General features: G+C 50.7%; 1 protein-coding gene across 1 annotated transcript in view; it reads left to right on the top strand.

Moving 5' to 3' along the window:
* The first annotated feature begins 87 nt into the window (after nt 1-87).
* Nucleotides 88-13460, top strand: part of CDHR2 (cadherin-related family member 2) — a 42573-nt gene continuing 29200 nt past the window's right edge. Inside the window, exons 1-2 of the mRNA XM_005865509.2 lie at nt 88-609; nt 7539-7888. The gene's annotated coding sequence lies outside the window, so the exon portion shown is untranslated. The remainder of the gene's footprint in view (nt 610-7538; nt 7889-13460) is intronic.

The raw sequence follows: 13460 nt of genomic DNA, 5'->3' as shown, positions 1-13460 counted from the left end.
AGCTTTCACCCCCACTCCCGCGCGCCTATGGAACTACCTGGTTTACACCAAGCGCGCGGGAGCCGGAGGTGGAAGGGGGCGGGACGGGGACAGGCCACGCCCACCCAGAGCCGGGCGGCAAGGGGCCTGCAAGAGCGAAGAGACCGGAGCCTGGCATTCCAGCTGCTGCTGCTGTCCGCGTAACCTTGGACTAGTGACCGACGCCGTCTCTTCGTCTGTAAAGTTAATACGACTCCGTGGCCGCTCAAAGAGCCTTTGCTTCTCGGAGAGTTTGTCCCTCTGCCCCAGCCTCGGACGGGAGGTAGCGAGCCATATATACAAAGAGCACTCTGGAGTCAGCAGAACTTGGTTCTCCCGTTTGGCCCATTTTTTTAGCCTCAGTTTCCTCATATGCGAAATGGGAGCCATAATACCTCCTTGGGGAAGTTGGGAGACTCCAGTGACAAGAGGAAGCGTATGCCCACACTAGACCAGCCTGGATCAGAGGATGGTTGGACGCCTGCTCAGGCCGGCCTTCCTGAGCCCCCGCGATGCCCCCGCATCCTTGGGTGTATTAAGCCGAGCAAGAACTACAACTCCCAGCGTGCCCCACTCTGGCCCTGTCATGCCGTGAGTTGTAGTTCCTGAACACCTCCCCTCCCAGAGGGTGTCCCATGAGCCCCCCTTTTCTCAGCCCAGGACTTGGCCCCTCTGCTGATTAGGCCTGCTCCTTTGAGGCTAGCTTATTTTTCACTTCTTAAACTTATTATTTAAAATATATTTTTATTTATTTCAGAGAAGAAGGGAGAGGGACAAAGAGATAGAAACACCAGTGATGAAAGAGAATCATCAATGGGCTGCCTCCTGCATGCCTTCCACTGGGGATTGAGTCTACAAACCCGGCATGTGCCCTGACTGGGAATCCAACCGTGACCTCGTGGTTCATAGGTGGATGCTTAACCACTGAGCCACAACGGCAGGGCTTGTCTATATATATATTTAAAAGTCTAAGTGACCAAACGACTGGTCGACTGGTTGCTATGATGTTCACTGACCACCAGGGGACACTCAACGCACAGGATCTGGCCGAAACTGGCTATCTGACATCCCCCGAAGGGTCCCGGATTGTGAGAGGGCACAGGCCAGGCAGAGGGACCCCACTGGTGCATGAATCCATGCACTGGGCCTCTAGTTTATTATAATTATTATTTTTAAAAAAATATATATTTTATTGATTTTTTTACAGAGAGGAAGGAAGAGGGATAGAGAGTTAGAAACATCGATGAGAGAGAAATATCGATCAGCTGCCTCCCGCACACCCCCTACTGGGGATGTGCCCACAACCCAGGTACATGCCCTTGACCAGGAATCAAACCTGGGACCCTTCAGTCCGCAGGCCAACGCTCCATCCACTGAGCCAAACCGGCTACGGCTATTATAATTATTTTTATATGAGAAAGTTTATTTAGAAAGTCACAGAGTTAGAATAAGTGAGCCATAGAAGAAATGGGCCCAGGAAACAAGTTACAAAGGCAAAAGAAGGGCCCATGGAGTTTAGGAGAAAGAGAGGTGAGGAAAATGCGCCTTTGGGGAGAGGGTGGAGAAAGGTCCCCGAGTGCTTCACAGAGAGAGCCCGGCCAACTTATTTACTTTTTTTTTTTTGAAGAGTTTTAAAAAAATATATATTTGTATTGATTTCAGAGCGGAAGAGAGAGAAATAGAAACATCAATGATGAGAGAGAATCTTTGATTGGCTGCCTCCTGCATGCCCCCTACTGGGGATCCAGCCCTCAACCCAGGCATGTGCTCTTGACCCTTGACCGGAATCGCACTCAGGACCTTTCAGTCCACAGGCCGACACTCTATCCACTGAGCAAAACCAGCTACGGCCCAACTTATTTTTTTTTTAAAGCTTTCATTTGTTGAGCTTTTACCACAAGCCAAACAATAGTCTAAGTCAGGGGTCCTCAAACTTTTTAAACAGGGGGCCAGTTCACTGTCCCTCAGACCGTTGGAGGGCCGGACTATAGTTTAAAAAAAAACTAGTCGGCTGCTAAGCAACAGGCAGCGGCGGCAAAAACACCCGGCAGGCCGGATAAATGTTTTCGGCGGGCCCGCATGTGGCCCGTGGGCCGTAGTTTGAGGACCCCTGGTCTAAGTGCTTAACATGAATTAACATAGGTATTCCTAAAATCTACAATCCAGTGTGGGAATATTATTATTATCCCTGTTTTATAGATTTGAAAACTGTCGCATCGTCAGGTGAGGGATCATGCTAGAAAGTGACAAGGCCCAGGATTTCTATTCAGTGGCTAGGAAGGAAGCCTGATGTATATCTGAATTGCTACGTTATGTGCAAGCCTTTCTATCACTTGCCCTGTGCTAAGTGCTTGGCTGTATTACTTGATTAATCTTTGTAACAAACCCTTGAATGGGTTCTGCTGTAATGCCCATTTGTAGATGCAGGAGAGCCTGCTTTCTACCTCACTCTGGTTCATCCTTCAACAAACATGCATTTTTCTTTAAAAAAAAAAAATAGAACTACATTAAGGCCTAATTTAGGGTATACTTTATACAGTAAAATGCACAAACCTTATGTATATAGCTTACTAAATTTTTCATAAATGTATATCTCCGTATAACTAAAAGTCTGATCAGGATCCAGAACATTTTCTTCACTCTAGAAAGTTCCTTCTTCCCCTCTCCAAGTCCTCCAGACATGACTGTCGATCTGGTTCCTGTCACTGTACATTAGTTTTATGTGTTTAGAACTTCATGTCAGTGGAATGGCTGGCTGCGTAAATGCTGCCTTCTTCTGCATGGTCTCATGGTTTTGAGATCCAACCTGTTGTATTAGCAGTCTGCCCCCGCCCCCACACTTATTGATATATAATTAACATATAACATTGTGTAAGTTTAAGCTGTACAATATAATGATTTGATACATGTATATATGTAAAATGTATACTATAATAAGATCAGTGAACACATCCTTCACCTACATAATTACCATTTGTTGTGGTAGTGAGAACATTGAAGCTCTACTCTCATAGCAACTTTCAAATACAACAATATTGTTAAATTAGTAACATTGCTGTCCATTAGGCTCCTGGAACTTATTCATCTTACAACTGAAAGTGTGTACCCTTTGACCAACATTTCCCCATTTCCCCCAAACTCCAGCCCCTGGCACCCACCATGCTACAATCTGTTTCTATGTATTCAACTTTTTAAAAGATTCCACATATAAGTGAGGCCATGAAACATTTGTCTTTCTCTGGCTCATTTCACTTAGTATGATGCTCACCAGGTCCATCCATGTTGTCACAAATGACAGGATTTCCTTCTTTTTTTATGGCTGAATAATACCCCACTCTGTAGCACATTTTCTTTATCCATTCATCTGCCGATGGACACTTAAGTTATTTCCATGTCTTGCCTACCGTGAATAATGCTGCAGTGAACATAGGGGTGTCTTTTTCTGCTGTTGTTAATCCTCACCCGAGAATATTTTTGCATTGATTTTTAGAGAGAGTGAAAGGGAGGGAGAGAGAGAGAAACATCAATGTGAGAGAGACACATCAATTAGTTGCCTACTGCACGCAGGATCGAACCTACAACCTAGTACATGCCCTTGACCGGGAATTGAACCCAAGACCCTTGAGTGCATGGGCCCCCCTCTAACCACTGGGAAACATTGGCCAGGACCATAGGGGTGTCTTAAAAAAATCACTGCATAGTATACTATTGTATGAATGTATAGTAGTTTTTGAAACCTGATCCTCTGAACAAATGATTTCTGAGTTCCAGCCACCTTGGTCTTTCCCTTCTCCCAAGGGCCAGCTCTTTCCAGAATGGGGTTTTGGACACACTGTTCCCTCTGCCTGGTCTTCCTTTTCCCTCCTCTTGGCCTGGCTACTCTCCTCTCACACACAGTCTCCCTGTGTAGGGTCAGGGATGTGCACACCACCCCCGTCCCACCAGTGCCCAGTGCCCAGCACAGTGCCTGGCACAAAGTGAGCATGCAGTTTGTTGAGTGGACACAGAAGTGGCAGGGGGCTCAAGAGGGCATGTTTCATCTGGGAGCTCAACTAACTGCGCTGAAGGAAAACAGCCCCGTGATTATGTTACTTCCCCATATCTTTCTCCTGGGAAACAGGCTCAGAGATGGAGAGTGGCTTGCCCACAGCCAGGCAGGGACAGAGCTGGACTGGAACCCAGGTCTGCCTGGCTGCAGCGCCTGCCTGTAATGGTGGTGGGAGTGATGTAAGAGCCCGAGGGCAGGCTCTGGTGGGGGGTTGGCTGTCCTAGAGCAGAGAGGGGGAGTGGGGTCTAGTGCTCCCAGAATCCAAGCCCAGTGGAAGCGGCCAAGGCAGCTCTCAACTCAATACAACACGCCCACTTGGGGCCATGGCATGGTGGCCATGAGAGGAGGTGAGCTCCCCATCACTGGAAGTGTGCAAGCTGTGGCAGAACAGCCACTTGGAAGGGGGTGCTTTAGAGAGAATGTGTGCACTGGAAAGGGGCTCAGGGGTCTGGGTGGTGGGAAGGGGTTGATCTCTCGGATCCCCAAGTTCTTTCTGGGGGGGGGAGGCTATGAGCCTCTGACACAAGGGGCTGTTCTTGGGCTGGTCCCTTGACTAGAACAGAGCAGTGAAGGAATTTTGTACTCTGCAAAGCCATGTGCAGCACGGAGGGATGACTAGGAAGTTGAGGAGGGGCTGGACACATTCGCAGCAAAGAGCCACCCTCAGTGTGGGCCCTCCAGGTGGCTCTGAAGCTGTGCACTCTGTGTGTGTGTGTGTGAGGGGGGGGTCGTCTCCATATTGCTGATGAAGTGGGGCTCAGAGAGGAATGGCTTGGTCAATGTGATGCAGCTAGGGACAAGTGAGGACTTGATTTTAACTCCATCAATTTCTGAACACATAGCGGGTGCACATAGCAAAGACAGGAAGTAAGATTTTTGTTCCAAATTTTAAAAACCACACACCTTAGACAGTGGTTACAAAGCAAGGCTGATATGCATCTGAATCACTTCCTCATGCATGGCTCTCTATTTCTTGCCTGACTACATTACTTGATTAAAACCTTTACTAATTGAGCTGGGTTCTACTGTTATTCCCATTCTACAGATGAAAACATTGAGGCTCAGAGAGATGAGCTGCCTTGTCCATGGCCGCTAGTTGGTACGTAATGGGGAGGGGATTAGGACCCAGGTTATCTAAATCCACATCCTGGCCTCTTAGCTCCACTTTCTGGCTGGCCACTTGCCACTCCCTGCAGTGACCCTGGGCCTGGGCCTGAGCTTCTTAGATTCGATCTGGCCGGCAGACAGATGCCCTTTTAGATTGTGTGTGTGTGTGTGTGTGTGTGTGTGTGTGTGTGTGTGTGGTGGGGGCACCATCTGTCCACACCTGATGGCTCATCCAGATGCTGTCCAAAGGTCTGTGCAGGCCGGGACACACCCTCGGGGGCCAGAGCAATGACTCAGAGCTATTGGCCCCGGCAGTCAGCACTGGGGGAGGAGAGGAGAGCAGGGAGTGGACAGAGACACAGGCTGACTCCCTTGCTCTGGGACAGACCTGGAGCCTGGAGTGGAGTCACCTTCCTGTCCTGCTACCAGTTAGGCCACCAGCCACCCACCCACTCCACACACTAATACTTTCCTGGACTTTACTCTGGGTTGGGCACTGTGTCCGTGACTTCATTTCATCCTCACCACCAACTTCTGAGGTAGGTTTACCCACAATGTCCAGATTGTGGCAACAGGGAGGTTCTGTAACTTGTCCCACCACCACTGAAGGCAGGCCCTGATCCCTGCGCTGCTTTCTGAACAACTGCCTTGTAACAGTCATATCTGGTGCCGCCCACCTCTGCAGCATCCTCTCCTTGGAGACACATAGAAGACACCTCAGGCATCAGAGCTCAGAATTGCCCCACAGCTCCCAGATCCTGGTGTGTTTTTGCTCTCTCTCTCTCTTTTTTAATGGATGGACTGAATGGATCCCATTTCTCTTTCCTGCCTATTGGAAAGCTTGGAATTCGATTCATGGCCCACCTCTGACAATTACCCAAAACTTAAGGGCAAATATTTAAATATTGTGAGAATTCTATTCAGGCCTAGGTTTGCCTCATTTTTTTTCACTCGTTTTGCTTTCATCCAGGTTTCTTCACATTTTGCAAAGCTTTAGCATTTTATTTTTATTTTAAAATTTTTTATTGATTTCAGAGAGGAAGGGAGAGGGAGAGATAGAAACTTCCATGATGAGAGAGAATCATTGATCGGCTGCCTCCTGCACACCCCACACTGGGGACGGAGGCTGCAACCTGGGAACGTGCCTTGACCAGGTTCACAGGTGGATGCTCAACCACCGAGCCACCCCGCTGGGCAAGCTTGTAGTATTTTATAAAATTTGTTTTTATTGTGTAAAATACACATAACACAACATTTACTATCTTACCCATTTCAAGTGTACAGTTAGGGGACATTAAGTACTTTCACACTGTTGTGCAACCATCACCACCATCCATCTTCAGAACTCATCTCATCTTGCAAAACTGAAGCTGTGCCCATGAAGCAATAACTCCCCATTGCCTCCCCTCCGCTCCTGGCAACCACCACTTCCGTCTGTAAATTTGACTACTCTAGCTACTCACAGAAGGAGACTCACACCGTCTTTTTTTGTGACTGGCTTATTTCACTTAGCGTAATGCCCACAGGTGTAGCCATGTTGAAGTATGTGTCAGAATTTCCTGCCTTTTTAAGGTTGAATAATATTCTATTTTTTTCTATATACCACATTTTGTTAATGCATTTTCTGTTGATGGACACTTGGGTTGCTTCCACATGTCAGCTGTTGTGAATAATCCTGCTGTGAACATGGATGCACATGCCTGTATGATTTGATAATCTGTTTTAAGTTCAGGAGGTTGGGGAACAAAGATCCCTGTTGAATTTAGTGCCTGGCATATAGTAAGTACCTGCTATGTATCTACTGAGTGTGAGGCAGGCGTGGCTCCTCCCAGGAGGAGAGGGTCGCTCAGGATTATGGCGAGAATCTGCGAAGGCTACAGATTCAGTGTCCTGGTGGGTTCCCTGCTACATGCCAGGCCCTACACCTGGAATGGTATCTCCATGATCTGGTTTTATCCTCATAAGAATCCTATGATGTACGTTCAGTGGGGCGTTGACTTACGAGTGTCCCGACTAACAAGTTTTTTGAGATACCAGCTGTCTCTCCTCCGATTTTTTGCATTGAGTTGACAGAGTAATTTGAGTTAACGAGCTCCTTAATGAGCTCGGTCTCTGAACGAATTAAACCTGTAAGTCAAGGCCCCACTGTACTATTATTTCCTCCAAGTTACAGATATGAATGTCTGATATGCTACAGGGAGAGGTAGAAGCAGGCCCCCAGGGATGGTCATACCCTCTGAGGGCCTCAGCAACAACACCCGAGCTCAGGGCTGGCCTCATCCCTCTGTGAAAACCTCCTGTTTGATTATTACACTATTTTACTAGTTCCCTCTCCTGACCTCTCCTTCTCTGGCCTTCTCCACAGGTCTGTCCCTGAGGCCTCTTTGTTGGGGAGCGGACCAAGTTCATCGATGTTGCCCTGGATGTCTTACTCCTGCCTGCCCCAGGGCTGGGCCTGGCTCCCAGGTGCTCTGGGCCCGGGCTCTGCCAGGCCCTCTCTCCTGTGGCCTGGATCTCATCCACGGAGCCCTGGGGCCTATCCTCCCAGGAGTCTTCCCCATCCTGGAGGTGTGGTCTCTGGCAGGGTTAATGATTGCTCAGGGGAGGCGGAGATGGTGCCAAAGTCTGTGAGCCGCACACTGAAAGCCCCAGAAAGTGCCCACCTGTGCCTGCCGGTGTCTGTCCGCCGCTTCCGCAGCCCCTTCTGGGGCACAGGTAGGGACCACGTAGCTTCGCTGAAGCAGGGCATGGGGTCTCCTGCCTGGTATAGGGACCCAGTAGGGTCTTCGGGACCAAGGCGAGCTTTGGGGGTACCACCACAGCTGGGTGGGAGCTCTGGGTGCAAGGAGAGAGCATGGGCGCTGGGTTGGGCAACTCTGGAGTGAGTCCCAGCCTGGCCACCGGGCCTCAGTTTCCTCTGCAGTGTGGGGCTAACAATGCCGCTCCCCAGGGCTCCGAGGTCTCCCGTCCGTCCTTCCCTAACAAGGCCTTGGGTCATTTGGACCCACTGAGGATTTTTACAGGATGGGAGGGAGGCAGGTCCCCCCGGAACATGAGTTAAGCTGCCTGGGCTCCTTACACAGGAAGCTCCAGGGGGCGAGGTCACGGTGGCTGAGCCTGGGGCCCCGGAGCTTGAGGAGAAAGAGCTGGGCTCTGATGGTCTTTTTGGGTTCAAATCCTAGCTCCGTCCTGACTGTGGGTGGGCTCTGGAACTCTTCTGGGCCTCAGTTTCCTCATCTGTAGAATGGGGATGGTGATCATGTGGGAGGAAGGTGGAGAGCCCGGAAGCAGAATTGGGCCTGTGGTCAGTGACCGGCTCCAGTGCCTCCTCTGCCAGCAGGAGGAAGTGTCTGGCTAGGACTACGGGCTGGCTGGGCCCCAGCTCTGCCTCCTTCCCAGGCCCTGACACATGTCTTCGCCCTGGTGTCCCAGGTGGAGACTCCGCTAAGAGCCGGGCCAGGCCTGGGCCTCTGCCCCGAGGCAGGGTCTGTTGGGTTGGTCCCCCGGCACGAAGCAGGGGCTCAAGGCACATTGGGAGCTGACAGATGGAAACAGGTGTGACCAATGTGTGGACTCTGTGGTTCTTATCCTCACGTCACTTCTCAGCAGGGAAACAGGCCCAGGGAGATAGGGTAAGGGCTCGCCTGGGGTGGCGCAGTAATCAGAACCCAGGACCCTTTGACTCCATATCTGTCTGCCAGTGAAGCAGCCTGGGGGGTGGGCACTGGAGGGGGCCCCTGGTCTAGCCCTGTGCCCTTACTCTGGGCATCACTCTCTGAGCTTTGCTGGGCCTCAGTTTCCACACTTGGGCCTTGGAATGGCCTTTCCTGGAGCTAGGGACCAACTGTGGGAAGGAAGTACATGAGGAAGTGGAAGTAAAGTGTGTTGTGAGCGAGAGGTGTCAGTGGCGGTGAAGGCTGGGCCTGCTGCTGCAGACCTGCGAGTGAGGAGGGCCGCCTCCCTCTCTGGCCTTTCTGAAGGCCCTGGGAAGGCCTGTGGTCCCCTTTCCCTGTGCCTCCACATTCTAGGAAGTCTTGGAGCCGTGGCTGTTGAGAGCTGTTCTGATGCCTCCTACCACAGAGGCTGAGGAGCAGAAGTGGGTGTGTCCGGCCAAGCCAGGGCTGGCATGTCTCATGGGGTGGGATCCAGGAGCCGCCCTAATTCACCTCGGTGTCCTTTCTGGTCCTTCTCCAAGCACTTTTTGAGAGTAGGGAAAGGGGGTGGGGAGGAAGCTGTAATTTCTAGAATGTAGATAGTCCCATTTTCCAGAAGGTAAACTGAGAGGCAGAGGAGGAAACAAGAGCTGCTGGGTGTGGCTGTGTAGTGACTGGGGGCTGGAGTAAGACCATGTCTCGCGCCCATGCCTGGTGCTGCCCAGCACAGCGAGGCCTGGGAATGCACTGGCCTGGGCACTGTCAAGAGCAACTCCATTGTCAACGTAAGAAACGTCCAAATCTGTAAAGAATTTTCATGAGTTTATTTGAGCTAAACTGACTACAATTGCCAGGAAGCAAAATCTCAATTGATTGAGAAAATGCTTCAGAAAATGGCAGTTTTACCACCTACTTTATACATCAGAGTAGAAGGGGAGGGCGTAAGGGGGTTACATGAAATCTCCTGTGATAGATTAGGGAGGTGGGGGAAAGCAATGCAGGAAACCGCTGAGATTGGATGAAGAGTAAAATGGAGAGACATATACTTATTTTACATCAGACCTGCGAGTGAGGAGGGCCGCAGTGAGGTGGGCACAGGATGGTTAACAATGAACATTTAAGCACATAAAGATGGCATGAGATGGTTAGCAGTGAACATGTACGCACATAGAGACGGCATGAGATGGTTAACAGAGAACAGTTACGCCCATAGAGACGGCATGAGATGGTTAATAGAGAACAGTTACGCACATCGAGACGGCATGAGATGGTTAACAGAGAACAGTTACGCCCATAGAGACGGCATGAGATGGTTAATAGAGAACAGTTACGCACATCGAGACGGCATGAGATGGTTAACAGAGAACAGTTACGCCCATAGAGACGGCATGAGATGGTTAATAGAGAACAGTTACGCACATCGAGACGGCATGAGATGGTTAACAGAGAACAGTTACGCCCATAGAGACGGCATGAGATGGTTAATAGAGAACAGTTACGCACATCGAGACGGCATGAGATGGTTAACAGAGAACAGTTACGCCCATAGAGACGGCATGAGATGGTTAATAGAGAACAGTTACGCACATCGAGACGGCATGAGATGGTTAACAGAGAACAGTTACGCCCATAGAGACGGCATGAGATGGTTAATAGAGAACAGTTACGCACATCGAGACGGCATGAGATGGTTAACAGAGAACAGTTACGCCCATAGAGACGGCATGAGATGGTTAATAGAGAACAGTTACGCACATCGAGACGGCATGAGATGGTTAACAGAGAACAGTTACGCCCATAGAGACGGCATGAGATGGTTAATAGAGAACAGTTACGCACATCGAGACGGCATGAGATGGTTAACAGAGAACAGTTACGCCCATAGAGACGGCATGAGATGGTTAATAGAGAACAGTTACGCACATCGAGACGGCATGAGATGGTTAACAGAGAACAGTTACGCCCATAGAGACGGCATGAGATGGTTAATAGAGAACAGTTACGCACATCGAGACGGCATGAGATGGTTAACAGAGAACAGTTACGCCCATAGAGACGGCATGAGATGGTTAATAGAGAACAGTTACGCACATCGAGACGGCATGAGATGGTTAACAGAGAACAGTTACGCCCATAGAGACGGCATGAGATGGTTAATAGAGAACAGTTACGCACATCGAGACGGCATGAGATGGTTAACAGAGAACAGTTACGCCCATAGAGACGGCATGAGATGGTTAATAGAGAACAGTTACGCACATCGAGACGGCATGAGATGGTTAACAGAGAACAGTTACGCCCATAGAGACGGCATGAGATGGTTAATAGAGAACAGTTACGCACATCGAGACGGCATGAGATGGTTAACAGAGAACAGTTACGCCCATAGAGACGGCATGAGATGGTTAATAGAGAACAGTTACGCACATCGAGACGGCATGAGATGGTTAACAGAGAACAGTTACGCCCATAGAGACGGCATGAGATGGTTAATAGAGAACAGTTACGCACATCGAGACGGCATGAGATGGTTAACAGAGAACAGTTACGCACATAGAGATGGCATGAGATGGTTAACAGTGAACATGTACGCACATAGAGACGGCATGAGATGGTTAATAGAGAACAGTTACGCACATAGAGACGGCATGAGATGGTCTACAGAAGAGCAAGATGAGGGTTGTGTGGTCTGTGCTCTGGTGAGTGACTGTGCCCTGAGGGGTCTGAGAAAGGGGAGTTCTCTGACATTCCAAAGGTTATATTATTGTAGTTCAAAAAGACAATAGACAGGCTCAGTTAAGGTAAAGATCGACCTTTGTCAAGGAAGATACCCACCTAGGACATGACTACCCTCCATGACTCGCTTTAGGAGATTTTAATTTCAGACCGTCCTACGTGGTTACTTTAGGTCTCTGAGTGAATAAGGCCAGGCCTCTCCTGAGCTTGTCAGGTTTACTATGTGGCCCCTTTTTCGTCCACATCATTCACTTCTTGTTCATTTGCACCTGGTCTGTCCACTGCTCCTGCTGGTGTACCAGGGTCTTAGGGGCCAGAGGAGAGTCGCCAATGCCTGAACCTGGCACCATGCCTGCCCTGCCCTTAGAGGGTAGAAAGACTCTGCAGGTACCACAAGGCAGGGACGGTGTCCCGGGCAGAGGGACACATATGCCGATGCCTGGAGGAAGGACAACATGGGGTGTGGACTGAGACAGGAGCATTCGGTGCCACCGGCCAGATGGCTTGTGTGGGAAGAGAGACCCCGGGCCTGTGAGGACCCAGCCTGCCAGGACCAAAGGCAGGAATCGGTCTGCAGCGGGTGGGAGCCGTGGTGGAGGTTTGAGCCTGGGGGTGGTTGTGCCCAGTGGGGAGGGGACACTCACTGGTGGGGCAGGTTCCTGCTGTGCCTTCCCAGCTCACACAGACTCTGCAGTTTTCTCAGATGACTAAATCCAGAGGATGACGCTCTGAATCGTAGAACTTTGGCCTCATTATGATCAAATGAGCGTGTGTTTGTAAGTCTCTCTGAGAAAGGGGAAGTTGTGTGAAACCCAGGGCCGACCTGGGCAGTGCAGGAAGGAAGAGCAAGAAAGAACACTGGACTGGGAGTCAGAGGCTGGCGTCCCAGCCTGGGTCCCAGCTGGTTTGGGGGCTTTGCTGACGGAGGCTGCTCTCCCTGACCTCATCCCAAGGGTCTCCCCAGGCCTGGGTGAAGCCAAGAGGTCGATGAGGAAGAGAAAACCAGAAGCTTCAAAAGAGCAGCTCAGACTCCTGCTCTGGGTTCTGATCCCATTACTGACTGGGCCATGTCCCTTCCCCTCCGGGGTCACGATATGCTGAGGACTAAATGGTATGGGACAAAGTGCCATCCGCAGCTGTGGCCAGGCCAGCTCCCTGCCCCTTGGGGCTGGGTCCCAGGGCAGGAGTCTCCTGTCTTCCCGACAGCACTGCGGTGAACTTTGTCATGGTGAGGAGCACACCTTGCATACCTGCGGCTGCACTTTGTAACTAATTGTCCTGTGGCTGCTGACTCACCTCTCAGTGAGGGGACCAAAGAGGACAAAAGAGGTGGGGGGTTAGGTCCGAGACCACACCACAAGGGGATGCCAGGACAGGCTGCATCCAGCCAGGGTTCAAGTGCCCTGGATCTTGCTTGCACGGTGGACGCCAGCACCTACCACCATCACCAATGCCCAACTCCATCGCATCTCCACTGTCAGCCCACCAGCACCATCCTCTCCACCCCACGGCCAACACCACCAGCTCCATCTGCCTCTCTACCCTTGTCATCACACACATTCTGAGGTGTCCGCTTACCTCGTCACCCCCACCAGCACCACTTCCATCCCCACCCCAAACTGAACTGTTGTCCGTGTCCCCAGCCCTGCCTCCGGGAGAGCTCGAGGTCAGCCTCAGTCACTATACGTGACCCCGACTCCCTTACGCCAGCAGCGCCCACAGCATGGTCTCTGTCTCACTGAGGACTGTGGCTCAGCATACGTGATTCTGAGGACTGAGGACTTATTGATTCCTCCTGAGAAGCTGGGTCCAGCATTTTCCAACCGGGCTGAGTGTAGCCTACTGACTAGCACGTGGGCTGTCTGCAGCTATCATCTCTGGGGACCTTGGCACGCCAG

Source organism: Myotis brandtii, unplaced genomic scaffold (genome assembly GCF_000412655.1).
Source record: "Myotis brandtii unplaced genomic scaffold, ASM41265v1 scaffold208, whole genome shotgun sequence".
NCBI classification, from domain to species: domain Eukaryota; kingdom Metazoa; phylum Chordata; class Mammalia; order Chiroptera; family Vespertilionidae; genus Myotis; species Myotis brandtii.
Note: the sequence above shows the minus strand (reverse complement) of the source record. Positions and strands in the feature narration are given on the sequence as shown.